Source organism: Triturus cristatus, chromosome 4_2 (genome assembly GCF_964204655.1).
Source record: "Triturus cristatus chromosome 4_2, aTriCri1.1, whole genome shotgun sequence".
Taxonomy (NCBI): domain Eukaryota; kingdom Metazoa; phylum Chordata; class Amphibia; order Caudata; family Salamandridae; genus Triturus; species Triturus cristatus.
In genome coordinates, this window is record NC_140586.1 from 66,827,572 (window position 1) to 66,844,992 (window position 17,421).

Below are 17,421 nucleotides of genomic sequence, written 5' to 3' on the forward strand. Positions count from 1 at the left end.
GGTTCCCCAGGAATTCTAGTAACAGATCTAAACAGATCGAAAATCCTTTTGCTCAGTCACTCGTGCTCTCTTTCTCTCAGAGAAATATGCAAGGAATACACAGTGGGTCATTTTCAATATTTATTGAACCAACGTGATTCTTGTGTACAATATAGGTACTGCAATGATCAATAGACAGAAGCAAATGAAAGTTATTAGAACAGTGAACAGAATGAAAAGCTCCACTATTGTGCTAAAACAAGCATAAAAAACATATAGAAATCTGGCATACTCCTACTATGCGTCCCCCAACCTAAGTGTCTAGGGCATGTGCATGTGTTCTGCCAAGAATCCTGTGCTGGATGATCCGACACCTGTTGCCTGAAGGTGGTGAATGTATGTCCCTGTCGTGGTCACGAGCTGGACACTCCTCGTAGAGATATCAGCAGGCAGCTGGGCCGAAGCACCAGCATGTAAAGACCTCGCTAATGACAGCAAAGCGCTCGGCTGCCAACACTCAGAAACTGATGTTTATTTATAACAAAAGGCATCCTTGCCTTGGGCCAAGATCTTGGTCAGGCCGCCATTGTTAATGTGTTATAGATAGCTCTGTCGCCATATGTATGAAAAAAATAATCACATTTGCACAATGTATGTATTAACCTTGTACATGATGTGTCAAGGTATCATGATAGTATTCTTGCAAAGTTGGTTTGCAAGCAAGTATAGTTTCCTAGAAACTAATCCGCATTGTTACAGTTGCAAATGTGTGGCAAAACTCATTGTGCGAGAGAGAAGGCAACATTAGGAAGAAACCTGTGTACATGTAAAAAATAGCAGTGTTTCCCACTAGGCCTAATTGGGACACATAACAAGGTATGGCTTCACGCATCCAAACCCTTATTCCCACAAGTGAGTCTATGACTGTCAATGCATTAGCATGAGATCCCACCTTCTAAAGACTATCTCAATATGGTGTTACATTACAAATTGTACCACACTCGTCTTTAGACCATATGTGCTGCTCCTGCCACCCCCAATGTAGTGAGGACTGCTATTTATATACGTACATTGCTAGGTTTGCACAACCGCGTTAGATGTTAGAAAGCCATCTTGCCACTTTTGCTGCTTTTGCACACGACACTGCAGTTACATGTTATTATTCGAGAAATGCTTGCTCGCCTTTGCTTCACATGAGAACTGTCTGTTGTTCACATCCCAAACAGTGAGCTGCGACCTTGGTCTGAACATTGTGTAAAGAAACAGTCTGGGTCGCTAGACGGTGCATGTTGTTGGGTTCAGGTTGATCGGCCCACTATTTAGCCATAACACGCACGCAGCTGCAAATACCTGAAAGTCGGGTGCTTTTAATATTGCAGGCTGCATGCTTTATACACATTCGGAAGACGAGCTTTCCCAGGAGCAGAGTATACCTGATCCTGTGATTTGATTCCACTAAGCTGATCTTTACGGTATGGGGTTCCCCATTCAAGCCTAGAGACCTTCTATTAGTCTAATAATAATAATAATAATATTAGTTTACTAGCGAAAGGAAGGTGGCTGTAATCCACTGTCATTTTATTATGATTTCTCCTTTCATTTTCTATGGTATTGTAACTATGCTGATGGTTTTGATCTTAATTATTTGTCTGCTTATGTTAGCCAAAGTATTGCATCTTAGGACACAAGGTTTATAAAATAAACTCTTTAAACTTTACCGTGTCTCTGTTTACTCTTGTTGTGGACTGATATGAGAATAATTACGAACAGGTATTTCTGATTCCCACCATTCCTGAGAATACACTAAGTCGCTTGTTCTGGGTTGTCTATACATTGGGACCGCCAAGATAAAACTCGGATAACGAATGGGACACTGATGCTGGTCGGATAAGGGGTTCTGGGTTCTGAGGTGAGTTTTTGGTACACCACAATTCACTGAGGTCCTGGTTTCCTGTGCATAGTTCTGTGCATAAGCAGAATCCCTGCAACATGGCGCACCTATGTTTGGTTGATTGATTTGAAACGCCTTAGTAGTGCTTATATTAGTCCACGACTCCCTCACTCTTGTTTCCGGATAACGGGAGTGACAGGTTTAACCTACCTGTTTCACGACTAATAGGTTCTTTCAAGCTTGATCATTAAAAAGGTTTCTTCTGAACCCTAGTGCTACTGTTAAAATCGTTGTTACTCTATTGTGTGTCCTTATGGCGGTTGACATTGCTGCACATAGTCGTGCACCTCTGCGCCGTCATTTGACGATGTATGGGGTGCCAGATGATGGGCTGTTTTTTTGTGGCGAGCGCTGATGCGTCCTACCCTTATGAGTTGTTTTACTCTTGGGTGACTTTTCCGGCGGTGGATGCAGACGATGATACGTTTCATTCCTTTACTCCCACGCAGCTACCTGCAGTCTATACGCCGTATAGGACACAAGAAATTCCTATTTCTGCCTGGCAGCATACCATTTGGTTTAATGGCGCCCTTCCCCATGCGGTTGCACCGGCTACAATGGGCCTGTTGTCGATTGCAGGGGCCACATGGCCGGTGCTGGCCGGATTTACACCTCATCCCCGCTATCTCACGGTGGTGGTGGCTGAGTTGCGAGTACTACACACTGCCCTGATTACAGTGCATAGGGCTTTAGTGCAGTATGTGTCACGCAACGTGCAGGTGGGGGCACCTGCTGTTGCGGGACAACCAACGGACCACCACGCGGTGGTTATTAGTCCCGTTATGGTTAATTCGGTGATGGGCAAGCACCCCCAAAATAAGGATGATTTGCCTTATTGGCTTGCTGAGAAATTTGAACAACTGGAGGCGGTTTATCCGCATACCACTCCTGTGGAGAAACACAGGATTCTCACCATTAGTTTGCCAAAAGACTTGGTCCCCGATATGGCCGATTGTGCAAACTGGGGCAAGGTCTTTGCCGCGACCTACTCCAAGTGCTTCGGCACTCCGTCTATGTCTGTACTACCCTCCGTCATTAAATGTGTTCAAGAGAATCACGGTGCGGAGGCTGCTGTTGAATTGGGAATAAGGCTTGTCGGGGTGTTCGATGTGGTTGCTTCCATGGTAATGGGCAACCTCAAAGGCGATGCCATTCAGTTCCAAGTTGCTAATAAGCTGGACCGCGTGGACGAACTCGAAAGGCCTAAGGAGTTCGCTAAAATAATCGCGGAAGCCTATAGGACCATAGGCCGCAGTGCCTTAGGTGTTAAACCAACTGTAATAATTCCTGATATAGTACAGCAAACTAAGGTGAGCTCGTCTGGTAAAGACGAACGCCCACATTTTCCTAAACAAAATTGGCGGGCAAAGAAACAGGGGAAGCAGCAACAGAAACAGGGGTCTCGTCCTGCCTCACCCGTACAGTCGTCTAGTGAACGCACATATGATTTGCGTGATCTAGTATTAAGTCACCTGATAGGTTTCAGGTTTCTGAACAACGTTCTGCTCGTTCTTCACAGGAAACATCGGCTTCACAGTCAGGTGGCGGAGACCATGGGAAAGGACGGGGTAACCAAGGTCGTGAGCAACCCCGTCAGACTGACGGCAAAGGCAAGCAGGACGAGTCTGCACGTCAACGACCCCCGTTTCAGAAGAAGAAAGTTGCTGCGCTAACAGCGAGGTATGCCACAGATAGTGCGGACGCAGCTTCAGAACCTGACATGGGCACTAACGCTGCTCGACAGCGTGGCGGAAGTTACAGTAGTGCGACAAGCACTGCGTCCATATCTGGTGGCGACAGCAACTGATACGTTCATAACTGTAGAAACTGCTGACACTAGAGTGGCTCCCCCTGACAGACTGTATAATATAGTCCTTTTCACTGAAGGTGACATACAACGCACGATTCAAGGGATTTTTTGGGATAATCTGACCTCTTCATACGATATTTTATTGGCGGAGGCAGACTGGCCCCCGGCTTTCATTTTAGATGCTCCTAGAGGGGAGGAAGTGATCCTCCCGTCCTTTGCGCACACAGTGCCGAAGGACCAAGCTAAGAAGTTCGCCGAGGAGTGGGCTCTGGTGCTTGCACCTGCTTTGTATCGTAATCAGGTAGACTGTGATAAATTCTCCCCCAGCCATGAGATTCCGTTGCGGTCCAAGCCCCAGCCACAACCCCAATATCCCATGCGTCGCGAAGCAAGACCTCACGTCGCGGCTATCCTTGAACAATTGGAATATCAAGGTGTTATTGAAACATGTGTGTCACCGATGAATGATCCTTTATTCACTGTGACAAAGCTGGTCCTCGAGTAACTACTCTTATAGTAAGTGACTCGTTTTATTGTGTTCAATCTTACAACGCCAATCTACATTTTTGGTCTCAAAATGATTATCGTGATTCCAAAGGTGGCACAATTAAGCATAAAACGCTTTGGGGTTCGAGTGGCAGAACTTAAAGAACATCTGCCTCTCGTGAATGTTATTCACAAGTCAAGTCAAGAATAGCTTTATTCGGTTAAACATTTTAAAACCATCAAAGCATACGACAGTATATCATGTTGCAAATAGTTACAATTACAGTAATCTGAAAAATCCATTAATACAATACCAAATAAACACAATTAACGATGTTTCATAAATAGTAAATAATACAATATAATTGGCACATAATCACAATAAAAAGTATGTCGTCCAAATAATTCTACAATTTTTACATATCCCATAAAACCAAAACTAATTCATTAATCCACGTTCTCCAACTATCAAACAAAACTAAAAATGAGGGAGGTTCCCAGAGGACTGCACCCTATTTCTACACCTGATGGTCCCTGTGATATAGCTGGCTACCCCGAAACATACCAATGATGACCCTAGCATTTGCAGATAAACCAATGCGGGCCTCACTTGCTCAAAATTACGGTTCTTCAAAATAGGGCAGATAAATTTCTTACGCTGCAAAGTGTAAAATTTGCAAAAGAAAACCATATGCAGCGTGTTTTGTTCTGAGGTGTTATCACAGGGACAGGGCCCCAGGCTTCCCTCTTTGAAAAAACCTTTAGGGTAAGCTAAAAGCCAGGGAAGCATGCCATGCTTGAACCTTATTAACAAAAACAGATGGAATGGTTTGCTTAAATAGGTCAGGTATGGCTGAATCTCTCTGCCTATACTTAGCATGACAAATCTCCTGACTGTCGGCTTACCCAGTTCCCCTCCTTCCCTCAGCAACATTGCTCTACTCACAAACTGAGTCTTGAAGGCTTTTATTTCTGTTTTACTCAGCGTGCTTGGTTTATCAAATAGATCGAGGTAGCCGAGTGACTTCAAATTAGTTTTGATATAACGCAACCAAGGAATACACATGGCTTTATCAAGAGACAAACAGTCTTGAATAATGAGTTGATTTAGGTTCGGAGGATGCTGTGCCCAAACTCTCAGCCAGCCTAATAATGGGGCCACAGAAATTTGATCAGTAAGGTAACCTACCCCCAAATCTTCATGAATATTAAAAATAGGAGCAGATGTGGGGAGTGACAGCAATTTCCGGGAAAAGGCATTTTCTACTGATTGGATCTCTGTCGAAGCCTTATAACCCCATACCTCGCTACCATATAGGGCCATAGGAACACACTTGGCGCTATATATCTTCATAAGAGCGGGCAGGGGTTTACAGCCCAAACGTTTTGCAAAGCCCAACAGGGCTCCTGTTGCTCTAGCAAGAATATTCTTTTTCTGGGCGCATTGCATGACCCATGTTCTCCTGTCATCAAAGACAATCCCCAAATATGGGAAGGTCTGCACTTTTGTAAGCTCCTGCACATTGCAGTAGAATTTAGCCCTTTTCGCCCCCCCACAACCAATTGACATGGAGTGTGATTTTTAAAATTTATTAGTAAATCTAAAGATACCATAAAATCATTAAATCCGTTTAAAAGGGCTTGTAGGCCTCTCGCGGTTCTTGCCAGCAGAACCGTGTCGTCCGCATACAATAATGCGGGGATCAATTTTATGCCGGCTCTGGGGATATCCTTGCTGGTCGAAATTAAAGCATCACCCAGATTATTAATGTAAAGCGAGAAAAGCAGGGGAGCAAGAATGCACCCCTGTCTTACCCCTCGCTTCACCTGCCAAGCTTCTGACAGACTCCCGTCATCATTGTAGCGGACGACTGCAGTGGTGTCCTCGTGAATAAGCGCCAAGAAGGATATCAACACCGGGTCAAGCCCCAGTGCCACTAGGGAGGCCCATAGTTTTTGGCGATTTACAAGGTCGAAAGCAGTAGACAAATCCATAAAAGCTAGATGTAAGTCCCCCTGCTTAGCGACCGTGTACTTCCCAATGAGAAAATGTAAATTGAGGCATTGACCCACAGTGCCCTTTCCTTGTCTGAACCCATATTGTAGGTCAGAAATTATAGATTTATCCTCCAGCCAATTTGTTAATCTAGCGAGAACTACTTTACCCATTATCTTCATGGCAGAATCCAAGAGAGAGATAGGCCGATAGCATGCCGGATCCTCTCTTGAGCCTTTTTTGAATAATGGTACTATGACTGCTTTGCCCCATGAACTAGGAGCACCCGCCTTAGATACTGCATTAAAAACAGAAGTTAAAAGCTTCGCCCAATACCTTGAATCTGCCCTATAAAGGTCCGCGGGGACACCATCCGGACCTGGTGCTTTACCTTTTGCCATTGACTCAATGGCCTCCTGGACTTCATCTTCTTTAAAATGAATTTTCGAAGCCTGGTTAATATCCTCGTAGTTTACTGGGTTAAGTTGAAGAATCTCAGAATAGAGATCACTAAAGTGAGCCACCCATTTATCTGGTGGAATAAGACAGTCTTTGTTAGTGTTCTCCAGCTCATTAAAAAGTGGGCTATTAATCACTTTCCAAAATTGTGTGCTATTTTTTAAAACACTTGCTTCTGACAATTCCTCCCAAGCCATATACTTTAATTGAATTTTCCTTGCCTTTATTACTTTTTTGTAAGACCTTCTTGCCTCCACAATCTTACTTGCAACTTTCCCACTTTCTTTTAATGCCGACAAAAGTACAGAATGCGCACTCGAGCATGCATGATCAAACCAGTTTTTAAATTTCTTAGGCCTTGGTCTCCCGTGGTGGGTTAAGTTGCCCACTACCTGTTTTGTTATTCTCTCGAAAGCGCTAAGGATTTCCACTGGTTGTGACTCTATTGACAAACATATACTTAAATCCACGAAATTACTATTGTACAAATTCTCGAGGAAATCGGCCGGGGTGATGACGTCCCATCTCAAACGTCTTCCCTGATTTATAGAAACTAAGTTTGAGTTAGCAATCATAGGCAGAGGGTTTATCCTAGTCACAGCCTTAATATTAATTTCCATAGTGAGAGGATTATGATCACTTAAGGCATTTTGAGTGACACAAAAAGAACCTATAAGGTCCTTCAAAAGACAAGAAACTAAAATATAATCAATCGTACTAAAATGGCCCTGTCCAGTAAATGTAGGGACAGGAGATAAGGAATCTTGTACAGGAGCAAATAAATGAAGGGCAGATACAATACACTCTAGGTACATCCCACCCTTAGAGTGTTCAAAGTGAGTTACCTCTTGAGGGCAATGGTCATAATTAATATTTTCAAAACAATTAAGATGACATACATGAATATTAAAATCGCCAAAAAGTAAAAAAGAATAAGGTGTAACATTACTTGCATCAAACTCTTCCAAGAATGTAATCAGTGCTTTTAGGTGCTCCATTTCATCAGACCTAGTAAATGAGTTATAAAAATTCACCACTAATAATGACGGGAGATTAGCACCTTCAAGTTTAACCGCCAGTATATTTGGAGAACTGGTTTCTAATAGTACTGTACTATACAGTAACTTGAGGCTAAATAATAATGAAAGACCCCCCCGAGATCTCCCCATAGAGGAGGGTACAGCGTTTTTATTAAAGGACTGATACCCATCCAAATAATAGGGATCTTTAGCTTCCCACGTCTCTTGAAGGGCAATTATATGGTGGGTAGAAAGGAAAGCCTTCCAGTTTGTATCGCCTCTTTTAGTTCGCAGGCCGGCAATATTCCACGACAAAGTCCTGATTTTATTTGTTGATGAGGTTACCCCCCCCCCCCCGCCCCCTCTCTTGTGGCTCAAAATTCACCGGATTCAATGAACGGAGTTGAAAATCACCAACCTCACTATTTACAGGAACCGTGACGGTCACGTTACCCGTTGTACCAGTAGGAGCTATTTCACTCTCGTCTACTTGGACCACCTCAGAAGTTATCTGACTAATTCCTTCGCCATAAACTGCCTTTAGGGGTAAAATTCTGTCACCAGAGCCATTAAGGTCGATATTATCTTCCGCGGTCAGCACCGACCCAGATTCTTCAGAAAAAAACACTCTAGGATCATTCACACTCTTGGTCACCAACGAGTTGGTGTCCATACTGTCGGCAACAGCCTAGCTGACGAGGCAGCAAAAACAGCAGTGGCGACATACTTAGTAGCAGCAGTTACAAGATCACAAAGTAAGATCAATGATGACATCTTGGCAGCTATTGCTGCTACAGAGAAGGGAACAAATTACCCGAGAGGTTTCCCTTCTCGTTACCATTATCGCTTAAGTCCTGATAACGTCCCGTTAGTGAGGATTAACGACGTTGGTGACAGATTGATTCCCAACGCGGACTGCAGACCATCTTTGATATTAGCGGCTCACGAGGGCATGGCGTCTGCCCATGCCGGCGTTGCAGCTACTTTATCTCCGTTACAACAACGTTACTGGTGGTGCGGTTTATATAAACAAGCTTGCGCTTATGTTCTTAATTGTGACATTTGCCAGCAGATAAAACCTTCAACTGCGGCGCGCCCACCTCAGACTCAGTTGTACATATCTAATAAACCACTAGGGTGTGTTTATTTAGATCATTGCGGTCCATTCACCTCTGATACTGCGTACAAGTACATCTTGGTTGCAGTGGATTCGTGCACACGTTTTCTGTGGGAATGGCCACAAAGGAGTGCTGATGCCCGTACTGTCATCAGGGATTTGCGTGTCTTTGTTGGAAGTTTTGCATGTGGTACCTTTCATTCTGATCAGGGCCCTGCGTTCGCCTCTAAGGCGTACAAAGAAGCCATGAGAAATTTGGGGGTCCAAGTCAAATTTTCGTCTCCCTACCGACCTGAGGGTAATAGTGTGGTGGAGCGAATGAACCGTGACTTAAAGCAATCTTTGACAGCTAGGGTTTTAGGTACTGGCCGGAACTGGCTAGCCCACTTGTATAACCTACAACGTGCACTTAATAATCTCCCTAGAAGGTCTCTGGGTGGGCGGACCCCATACCTGATGCTCTTTGGCATACGAATGTTTTATCCCGGACCTTGATGGTCTAGACATGGCGGCGTCAGCCGCACCCTTTGACGTAGATGAACACTGTGATGTATTGCAGAATCTACAAGAAGCCAGAGACAGTCTAGCGAAGGAACACGTGCGCTCCACATCTGATGCTGCGCTTCAGATTCCGGTAGTCAGCTGGCTACCTCGAGTTGGTGATCTGGTCCATGAAAAGGTGGAGAACAAGGAGTTTGGCCCCTCTTATCGTGCACCAGTTCCGGTGCTTGGAGTACAGGGTACACGTACAGTCATTTTACCTCCACTTCCTGGTCGCAAGGATAACAGGTACATCTCTATTGACAATGTCAAGCTACAGCGAGTGGCCGATTCTTCTTAGTATGACTCCAGCGGTTCTTGCCCTGCGATGCTGAGAAATTCTGTTTTGGCCCCGGCTTCTACCACCTTGCCTGATGTTGCCATCGAGATGCATACAGTTACTGGTCCTTTGTTGCCACCGACAGCTGGTGGTCTACCTGAAGATATTGAGTATGCTTATCCTGCGGATGTCCCGTTGCCTGTTTTACAATCCACCACAGTTAACCAGTCGCGCTACTCCTTTGACACTAATTCAATGACTTCCATTGCCCCATCAAAAGTTTCAATTTTTGTTGCCTGGTTTAAAAGACATTTTTTAATTCCCCCTTGGACTTACATTTGGCTGGTGCTCATATGTATTTTTCTGTTTATGTCCATTGGATTTGTGGTAGTGTTTTTTAGACTTATAAATGGACACTACCTGAAAGAAAGATCTACAATTAGACTAATTGATGGAACTTTGGCTCCCCACTCCTCATCACATATCATGAAAAGGGACCAGACTTTTGTGAACATTACTGCCTGGCCCGTACAGGATGGGATCGCTTGGGATGCTGTTAAATTTCAAATTCATGGTCCCACTGAAGTAATCAATGTGCCAAATGTATTTCGTGTTTCTATGGGTGATGTAGTTAAGCAAAACATCCGCTCGGATGATTGGGATGTTCAAGCCATAGAAGCACTGTTTTCTGATTTGAAATATTATGCTGCGTTTGATGCTGAGGATTTTTATTAAATACTGCTAATTATGATGAGCATTTTTGCTATCAACATTATGGCAATCATTTCCTACACAAAGCAAATACGTTTAGAAATTTTGTAAATTATACCCAATGGGAACACTGTCCAGCACCTAGGCTGGGCAGCTCCACCACGTTAGTGCACAAATTCACATATTTTTCTGATTTCAGTGTGTCGAATCCGACCTCCTTTTATTTTAAAGTGGCGGCTGAGTCTGCCTCGAAAGTTAGACTGATACACACTAAATTGTTGTATTCCAAGACCTTTATAGACGAGTTGGCAATCGGAGGTTAGGATCTGTGGAAAGCTACAATCGATCTAAAATCGGTTTGGGGTTCTAAACCGTGGCAGGTACAGGGAACAGACGCTTTGCATCCTGCCTGCCTCATCCCGAATCACATGTTATTTTTGAATTCGTCAATTTTTCAGACCACCTGTTTTGGATTGGCTACTTCTAAAAAATTGAATTCTCCCTCCACTCTGGGTCTGGGTGCTTATCCTAATTGGGATAATCATACGGATCTGTCCCTTGCTACGTTGCAGTCATACATTTCCAACACATCCTTCAATATTTCCAAATTAAATCCGGAAGGGTGGTTAATATGGCAAACGAGCTCAGATTCCTGTCAACATCGGTTTCAGGATTTGACTCCGGGGTATACACAAGTTCGTGTAGACCCCCGTTTTGAATCCTCTCACACTGTAACTACCTACTCAGTAGGGAAGTTATGCCAATCTTGGCTGCAACATTCCACCTTAGCATCTGTTAAACTTCATTTATCACAATTGAACGACAAAATAGATTTGAATGATTTTTTTAAAGGTCCTGCCGTTGCCAGGTCCAAAAGATGGGTATATGCTGTTTACAACGAAGTTTGGAAGCTATCACAGATTGAAGCTGCATCCAGATTACGAGCTATTGATCAAGCCAATATGGAGAAAGTATTGGCTGTTATAGATAATAGCATTAACACCCTGTCTTCCAGAATTTATACGTTAGATAATATTGTTTCATCTGTGGTTGACATTGTGCAGGATGATTTGTCTGTTTTGTATCATGGTCAAAATCAATTGCGTTCTATTATGCAGTTTGCATGGACATTGCAAACGCTAAAGGCTGGGATTACATGAATACTTCATCTTTGTTCCTTCCTTTTAATTTAACTGCAAAACAAGAGTTCATGTCCATGAAAGATGCAACATACTCATTGCTGCACATTGAAAAGTTAGAACCTTTACCTTTCTCTGTTGCCGAATTAAACTCCGCTGTGTGGCTTATCCACTGGTTAATCACATTACCGTTCCCCCTGTTTAAGTTCAGTTTGTGCATGAAACATTATGCCCTAGGCAGATATGAAATACTGGGTACTGCCTTCCTGCACGAAGTTTGGTCACTCCCATTCACGTATAGATGCGTGAGGGACGGAAAAGAGGTTTACTTAAAAGGTGAAGAGTGCACTTCCACTCCGGATCACTCTGTGGTGTGTCGGCACATTCAATTGCATGGTGCATGTAATGTGCACGCTCCTAATTTAGCTTGCGTCCTGAAAGGGATCCCGGTGCCAGTTATAACACTGTCTTTTACGCTGCTGGCTAACGGTAGTTATTTGCTATTAAATAATGAAGCTTGCTGTGGGCTGTTAGTGGGAATTCCCTACATAGTGACTGTATCACAGAGAGTAGTCTGCTGTAATAACGTCCTTTTCCCACCCCCGCATGGATGGCTTGATGTATCCATCTGGTCTTCCATTCCAACCTTGAAAGCAGAGTTCAACAAGATGAGCAGAATAAGGGCTCTATTGTCTCAAAAAGAAGTCGCGTTGGCTTCATCCTGGGAAACATTTGTCCTTCACGTAGCAAACACGCGCACCGAGGTGCAAGCGCTTTTGAATACTGATCTCCCACTTCATTTTGGGGCCCTAATTCAGACTATCTTTAATGCCTCGTCAACAAGTGGCCTGGCACATTTTCAAAATTGTGGGCTCCGGCCTCGTGACCTCCTTTCAAACTATTTTTGGTGTGATCCCGGCATTTTTTCATTCTATTTTCTTCCAGCGTCTTCGGAGGTCTCCCGTTGATTCTCGCCCTTGTAGCTGGGGTGCTTTTGTTGATCTGCGTACTACGCTATGGATGCACAACTTGCGTCACAGGACAGCTTGTCCCGGCTACTCCATCTTCGTAACCGGATGCTTGAGTACTATGGAACATTACCACTGGCAACCTTGAGCATAGCCTATGGGTTGTCCTTCCGGTTTCCCTACTTTACTTGCGTACAGCCTGTCTTTCATTGCCTAGAGTGTCCGTTCCAATGGGCTCTGGATTTGTGCTTGTCGAACTCGGTGTCTCCCGCCCCGGATTATGATCGGTTAATGAGCCCCTTAGTGGCTCATGAGTTGGACTGTTCTGGTGTCAGGATTATGGCCTGTGGAGCAGCACATGGAGTCCTAGGGAATTGGGACATCGGAACGGCCGCAGCTGAATTCTTGGCAAGAAGTTATCTTGAAGAACACGCCAGTTGTCCTCCGATGGTACTGGAGGCTCCGGTTGTCGAGGAACATGTGTGTTCATTTGCCTTGCTGAATTGGATGGCAGATACTTTTGCAGAACGTTCCAATGATTTCCTCTTGGAAGCCGTTGCAAATTATTGTGCTTATACCTTGATGGATTAACTTGGAAGTCATCCGAAATTCCTGTGGGATGCCCTTTTTTTTTTCCTCTTCTAGTTTAAAATCCATCGATGATATTTTTATTACCCTTTAAATGGTTTGTTTTTTTCTCTTTTTTTCTTCGCACTTTTCACTTACCTTATATGGATTCACAATTTGTGCCCTTAGTTCCGTTCTATCGAACTTGAACTCTGCGTTCTTAAATATGCGCCCCTACTGGTTAGTGGTCCGATCAAGGAGGGGTGTAGTGAGGACTGCTATTTATATACGTACATTGCTAGGTTTGCACAACCGCGTTAGATGTTAGAAAGCCATCTTGCCACTTTTGCTGCTTTTGCACACGACACTGCAGTTACATGTTATTATTCGAGAAATGCTTGCTCGCCTTTGCTTCACATGAGAACTGTCTGTTGTTCACATCCCAAACAGTGAGCTGCGACCTTGGTCTGAACATTGTGTAAAGAAACAGTCTGGGTCGCTAGACGGTGCATGTTGTTGGGTTCAGGTTGATCGGCCCACTATTTAGCCATAACACGCACGCAGCTGCAAATATCTGAAAGTCGAGTGCTTTTAATATTGCAGGCTGCATGCTTTATACACATTCGGAAGAAGAGCTTTCCCAGGAGCAGAGTATACCTGATCCTGTGATGGGATTCCACTAAGCTGATCTTTACGGTATGGGGTTCCCCATTCAAGCCTAGAGACCTTCTATTAGTCTAATAATAATAATATTATTAGTTTACTAGCGAAAGGAAGGTGGCTGTAATCCACTGTCATTTTATTATGATTTCTCCTTTCATTTTCTATGGTATAGTAACTATGCTGATGGTTTTGATCTTAATCATTTGTCTGCTTATGTTAGCCAAAGTACTGCATCTTAGGACACAAGGTTTATAAAATAAACTCTTTAAACTTTACCATGTCTCTGTTTACTCTTGTTGTGGACTGAAATGAGAATAATTACAAACAGGTATTTCTGATTCCCACCATTCCTGAGAATACGCTAAGTCGCTTGTTCTGGGTTGTCTATACACTGGGACCGCCGAAATAAAACTCGGATAACGAATGGGACACTGATGCTGGTCGGATAAGGGGTTCTGGGTTCTGAGGTGAGTTTTTGGTACACCACAATTCACTGAGGTCCTGGTTTCCTGTGCATAGTTCTGTGCATAAGCAGAATCCCTGCAACACCAACTTCCATCTTTTGTCCTTGCTTACAGATTTCCTGGAATGGACACAAAATCCATTGCAAACAATGTGTATCTGATCAACCAGACTTTTTGCAGTGTAACTTAACATCTGGACAAAAGATAGTCATTTCACAGTAGCACAAAGGTGGCAATGCTTAATTGCGAATGCACATCCCAGTAAGAAGTCTGGCAGATATTAACACTCCTGTAAAGTATAATGTGGTGCTCTCCAAGCTAAAGAGTCTCCCTCCACCCTCAGAGAGACAAAAACAAACTCTATGGGAAATAATTCCCTGTCGAGTTCATAAACGCCATACACAAATGCCGAGGCACACAGTCAGTCCCAAAACATCGTAGAATAGGTAGTATCATAGATAGTAGTCAGAGTGAGTCCATCAGATATTTCTTATTCTTTTATTTTCTTCTGGTTTTCAAAAGTCCAAATACAAAAAAACACATTGGCAACCGACACGTGTTTCGTCCAGCAGGACTTTTTCAAGGCTGCGAATAATTTAAATGCAATTAAAATCTTTCAATATACAATAGAAAATACAGTTAAAAATATAGAATTGATGCAATGCCCTCTTGGAAAAGGTCCAAAGTAGCTAATCACTCCCCCCAAAAGTGCCATACGTGCGAGAAAGACATCCCGTGACGTAGTTATATTGTGCGTAGTAGATCCCCAAAGACAAGAAAAACACCATTGTCGTGCTACTGTGAACGTTGTCAAGTACAAAGATGAAACAAGTGTGGAAGATGGATAATAAGTTAGGAGAGAGAGTCTTAGGTCCCCAAGGAGAGTGTGTCTCAGATCCATTCTAAGTATTCAGCAGGTATAGGCATGCTAAGCGGAAAAGAGCCATATTTGGATCTATTCCTTACCTAAAATCCAACAGTATATGTACCCGGAATTACCGTAGAACAGTGTACCGGACGTATAGGAAAGACACACGAAGTCTGCGAAAAATATAATGAACTTTGTTCCCTTTAGACTGAAATATATAGACTTTGGCTGGCTGCGGTTTTGGTATTGGCTTCATGCCCAAATTTTCTATTTTTGTTAATTCTCTTCTAAACGTGCAACAGTGTGTATTGCCTCTATCTAATCGAGGAGTTATAATGACTATTCTCCCAACTAGTGTGTGAGAGAGTGTCGCCCTCTCCCCTTGTGCCAGTTCTAGTGATACACTAAATGAAACTCAGTAAGATGCACTGAGTTTTTTTATATTAGTACATAAGCGTTTAGCACGAGGGTCTCTGCATGTTACCATTAAAGGCATGATTTCCTCATACGGAGGGGTGATGGGTGTCTAATACACTCACTTCACCATCATCCTTTGGTAGGGATATACCTTTTAACCCTAACAAGGGAATCCAGGAAAAAAACTATTATGAGGATATCCCTTAGTTTTAGACGTATGATCCGCACTTACTACTTTTTGGATCCTTTTCCTTTGTTGTGTATTTGTATTGTCTTCCCCACCCTATTGCTCCACCTCTAGCATTGGTCTGCGCAGAGGTGTCGTAGCAGCCCTATGATGAAGCATGCCACAATTTGTTGTGGGCGAGGGCAGTTTTTTCAAAGCATTGCACTTTGCTACACTTTGTACTTTATCTATGTTTTCATAACAATTGCGACTTTAAAGGCCTTACTTCTACATGTGTGATAAAAAATATCATTGTCAGGTTTCTGTGTGCTATAATTGCCATTGCAGTGTACTGTGACACATGTTTGAATGCATTTATTGAGCTTTACCTGAGTAGAAACAACCACCCTTGTATTACAATGCAACTTACATGTAACTATGCTGTACAGACATCATCAGAAATTACAACAATTGTAACTTGCAATGTTCAAAATACCAAAAAGCTAATAGAATCTGTTGGAAAAAAAATAGAAGCATATAACGGGCAAGCTATCTTCCATACATACCCCGATCTAGAGTTAAAATCAATGCAAATATCTGGGGATAGGGAGCAAGTTGTGGAACCTGCTGAAATGGAGGAAGATGGTCCAGGAGTTGTTAATGCACAGAGTCTTAAGAGCTTCTTGCAGGCTAATGTGTGTGCAATTCAGAGCCTAGTAAGAGGCAGAATAAAATGTGCAGTGCTCCTTTGTATGGACAATTTGACTGCGATCAGGTACATTAACACTCTAAGATGGACACGGTCTAAATTGCTAGCAGAAATGTTCAGGGCTCTATGCGAGTTTTATTTCCAACTGGGAATTCCTCTAAATGCTGAGGTTATTCCAGGAACATCCAACAAGGAGGCGTATTGATACAGATTCTTTACAACAGCAGTGAGTGCATTTTGGATGTACAGGTTTTCAGGGAGTTGCACAAAGTTTGGGAGCCATCCGATATAAATCTCTTTGCCTCCAGACTTACAACACAGTTGAAGAAGTTTTTAAGCTGGAGACCAGAGCTGGAGGCTTTGTCAACAAATGCTTTTCTCCAGAATTTTTCTGAGAGGTCAGGAGGGATGCACTATGTTTTCCCACCTTTTGTGATCATTTCCGGATGTCTGACCCAGATACACAGGCAATCAGCGAAGGTGATAGTGACCACCGCACTATGGAGGTGGTAGACTTGGTTCCCCATGTTATTGGAATCCTGCTTCCAGTATCCACACTAATATTGAGGAGCCATTATAGGCAGAATCATGGTCTTGTCATTCACTGCAGGTTAGGCATGGTGGTTTGGAACCATTCAGAGTATTCACAGATGTGCCAGGGCTTTTGGGGGCACCTTCAGGGTATATTGGTGCCTCCTGGGACAAGGGCATAGTCAAAGCGTACACGTCAGCCTCAGAGTTATGGAGTAGTTGTGTGTGGTACAGGGTGAAGATCCTGTTTCCACAGTTGTCACAGGGGTTTTGAATTTATTGGCATCCTTAGCCGTCATCTTAGGTCAGCCATATTGTCGGAGCATGAGAAATTGGACGGTAAGCCAGTGGGGGAGAATCCTTTGGTATGTAGGTTAATGAAAGGTCTATGAATAATGAATCCCTATAAGCCAAGGTATTGAAGTATGCTGGGTGTAAATCTGGTATTGCGTCTTTTAAAGTCACTAAAAGACAATGACTGTCTTTCTTTTAAGTCATTATCTGCTTTTATGCATGGTATCCTTTAAGAGGGTGTCAGATGTCAAACCTTTGGATATTTCTTATAAGCAGCTTTCATCAGT

The 17,421-nt window shown here is 43.3% G+C and overlaps 1 protein-coding gene across 1 annotated transcript in view; it reads right to left on the reverse strand.

The window, feature by feature from the left end:
- The window catches only part of TMEM205 (transmembrane protein 205), a 133,966-nt gene that overhangs the window by 106,523 nt on the left and 10,022 nt on the right, over positions 1-17,421 (reverse strand). The window lies entirely within an intron of this gene.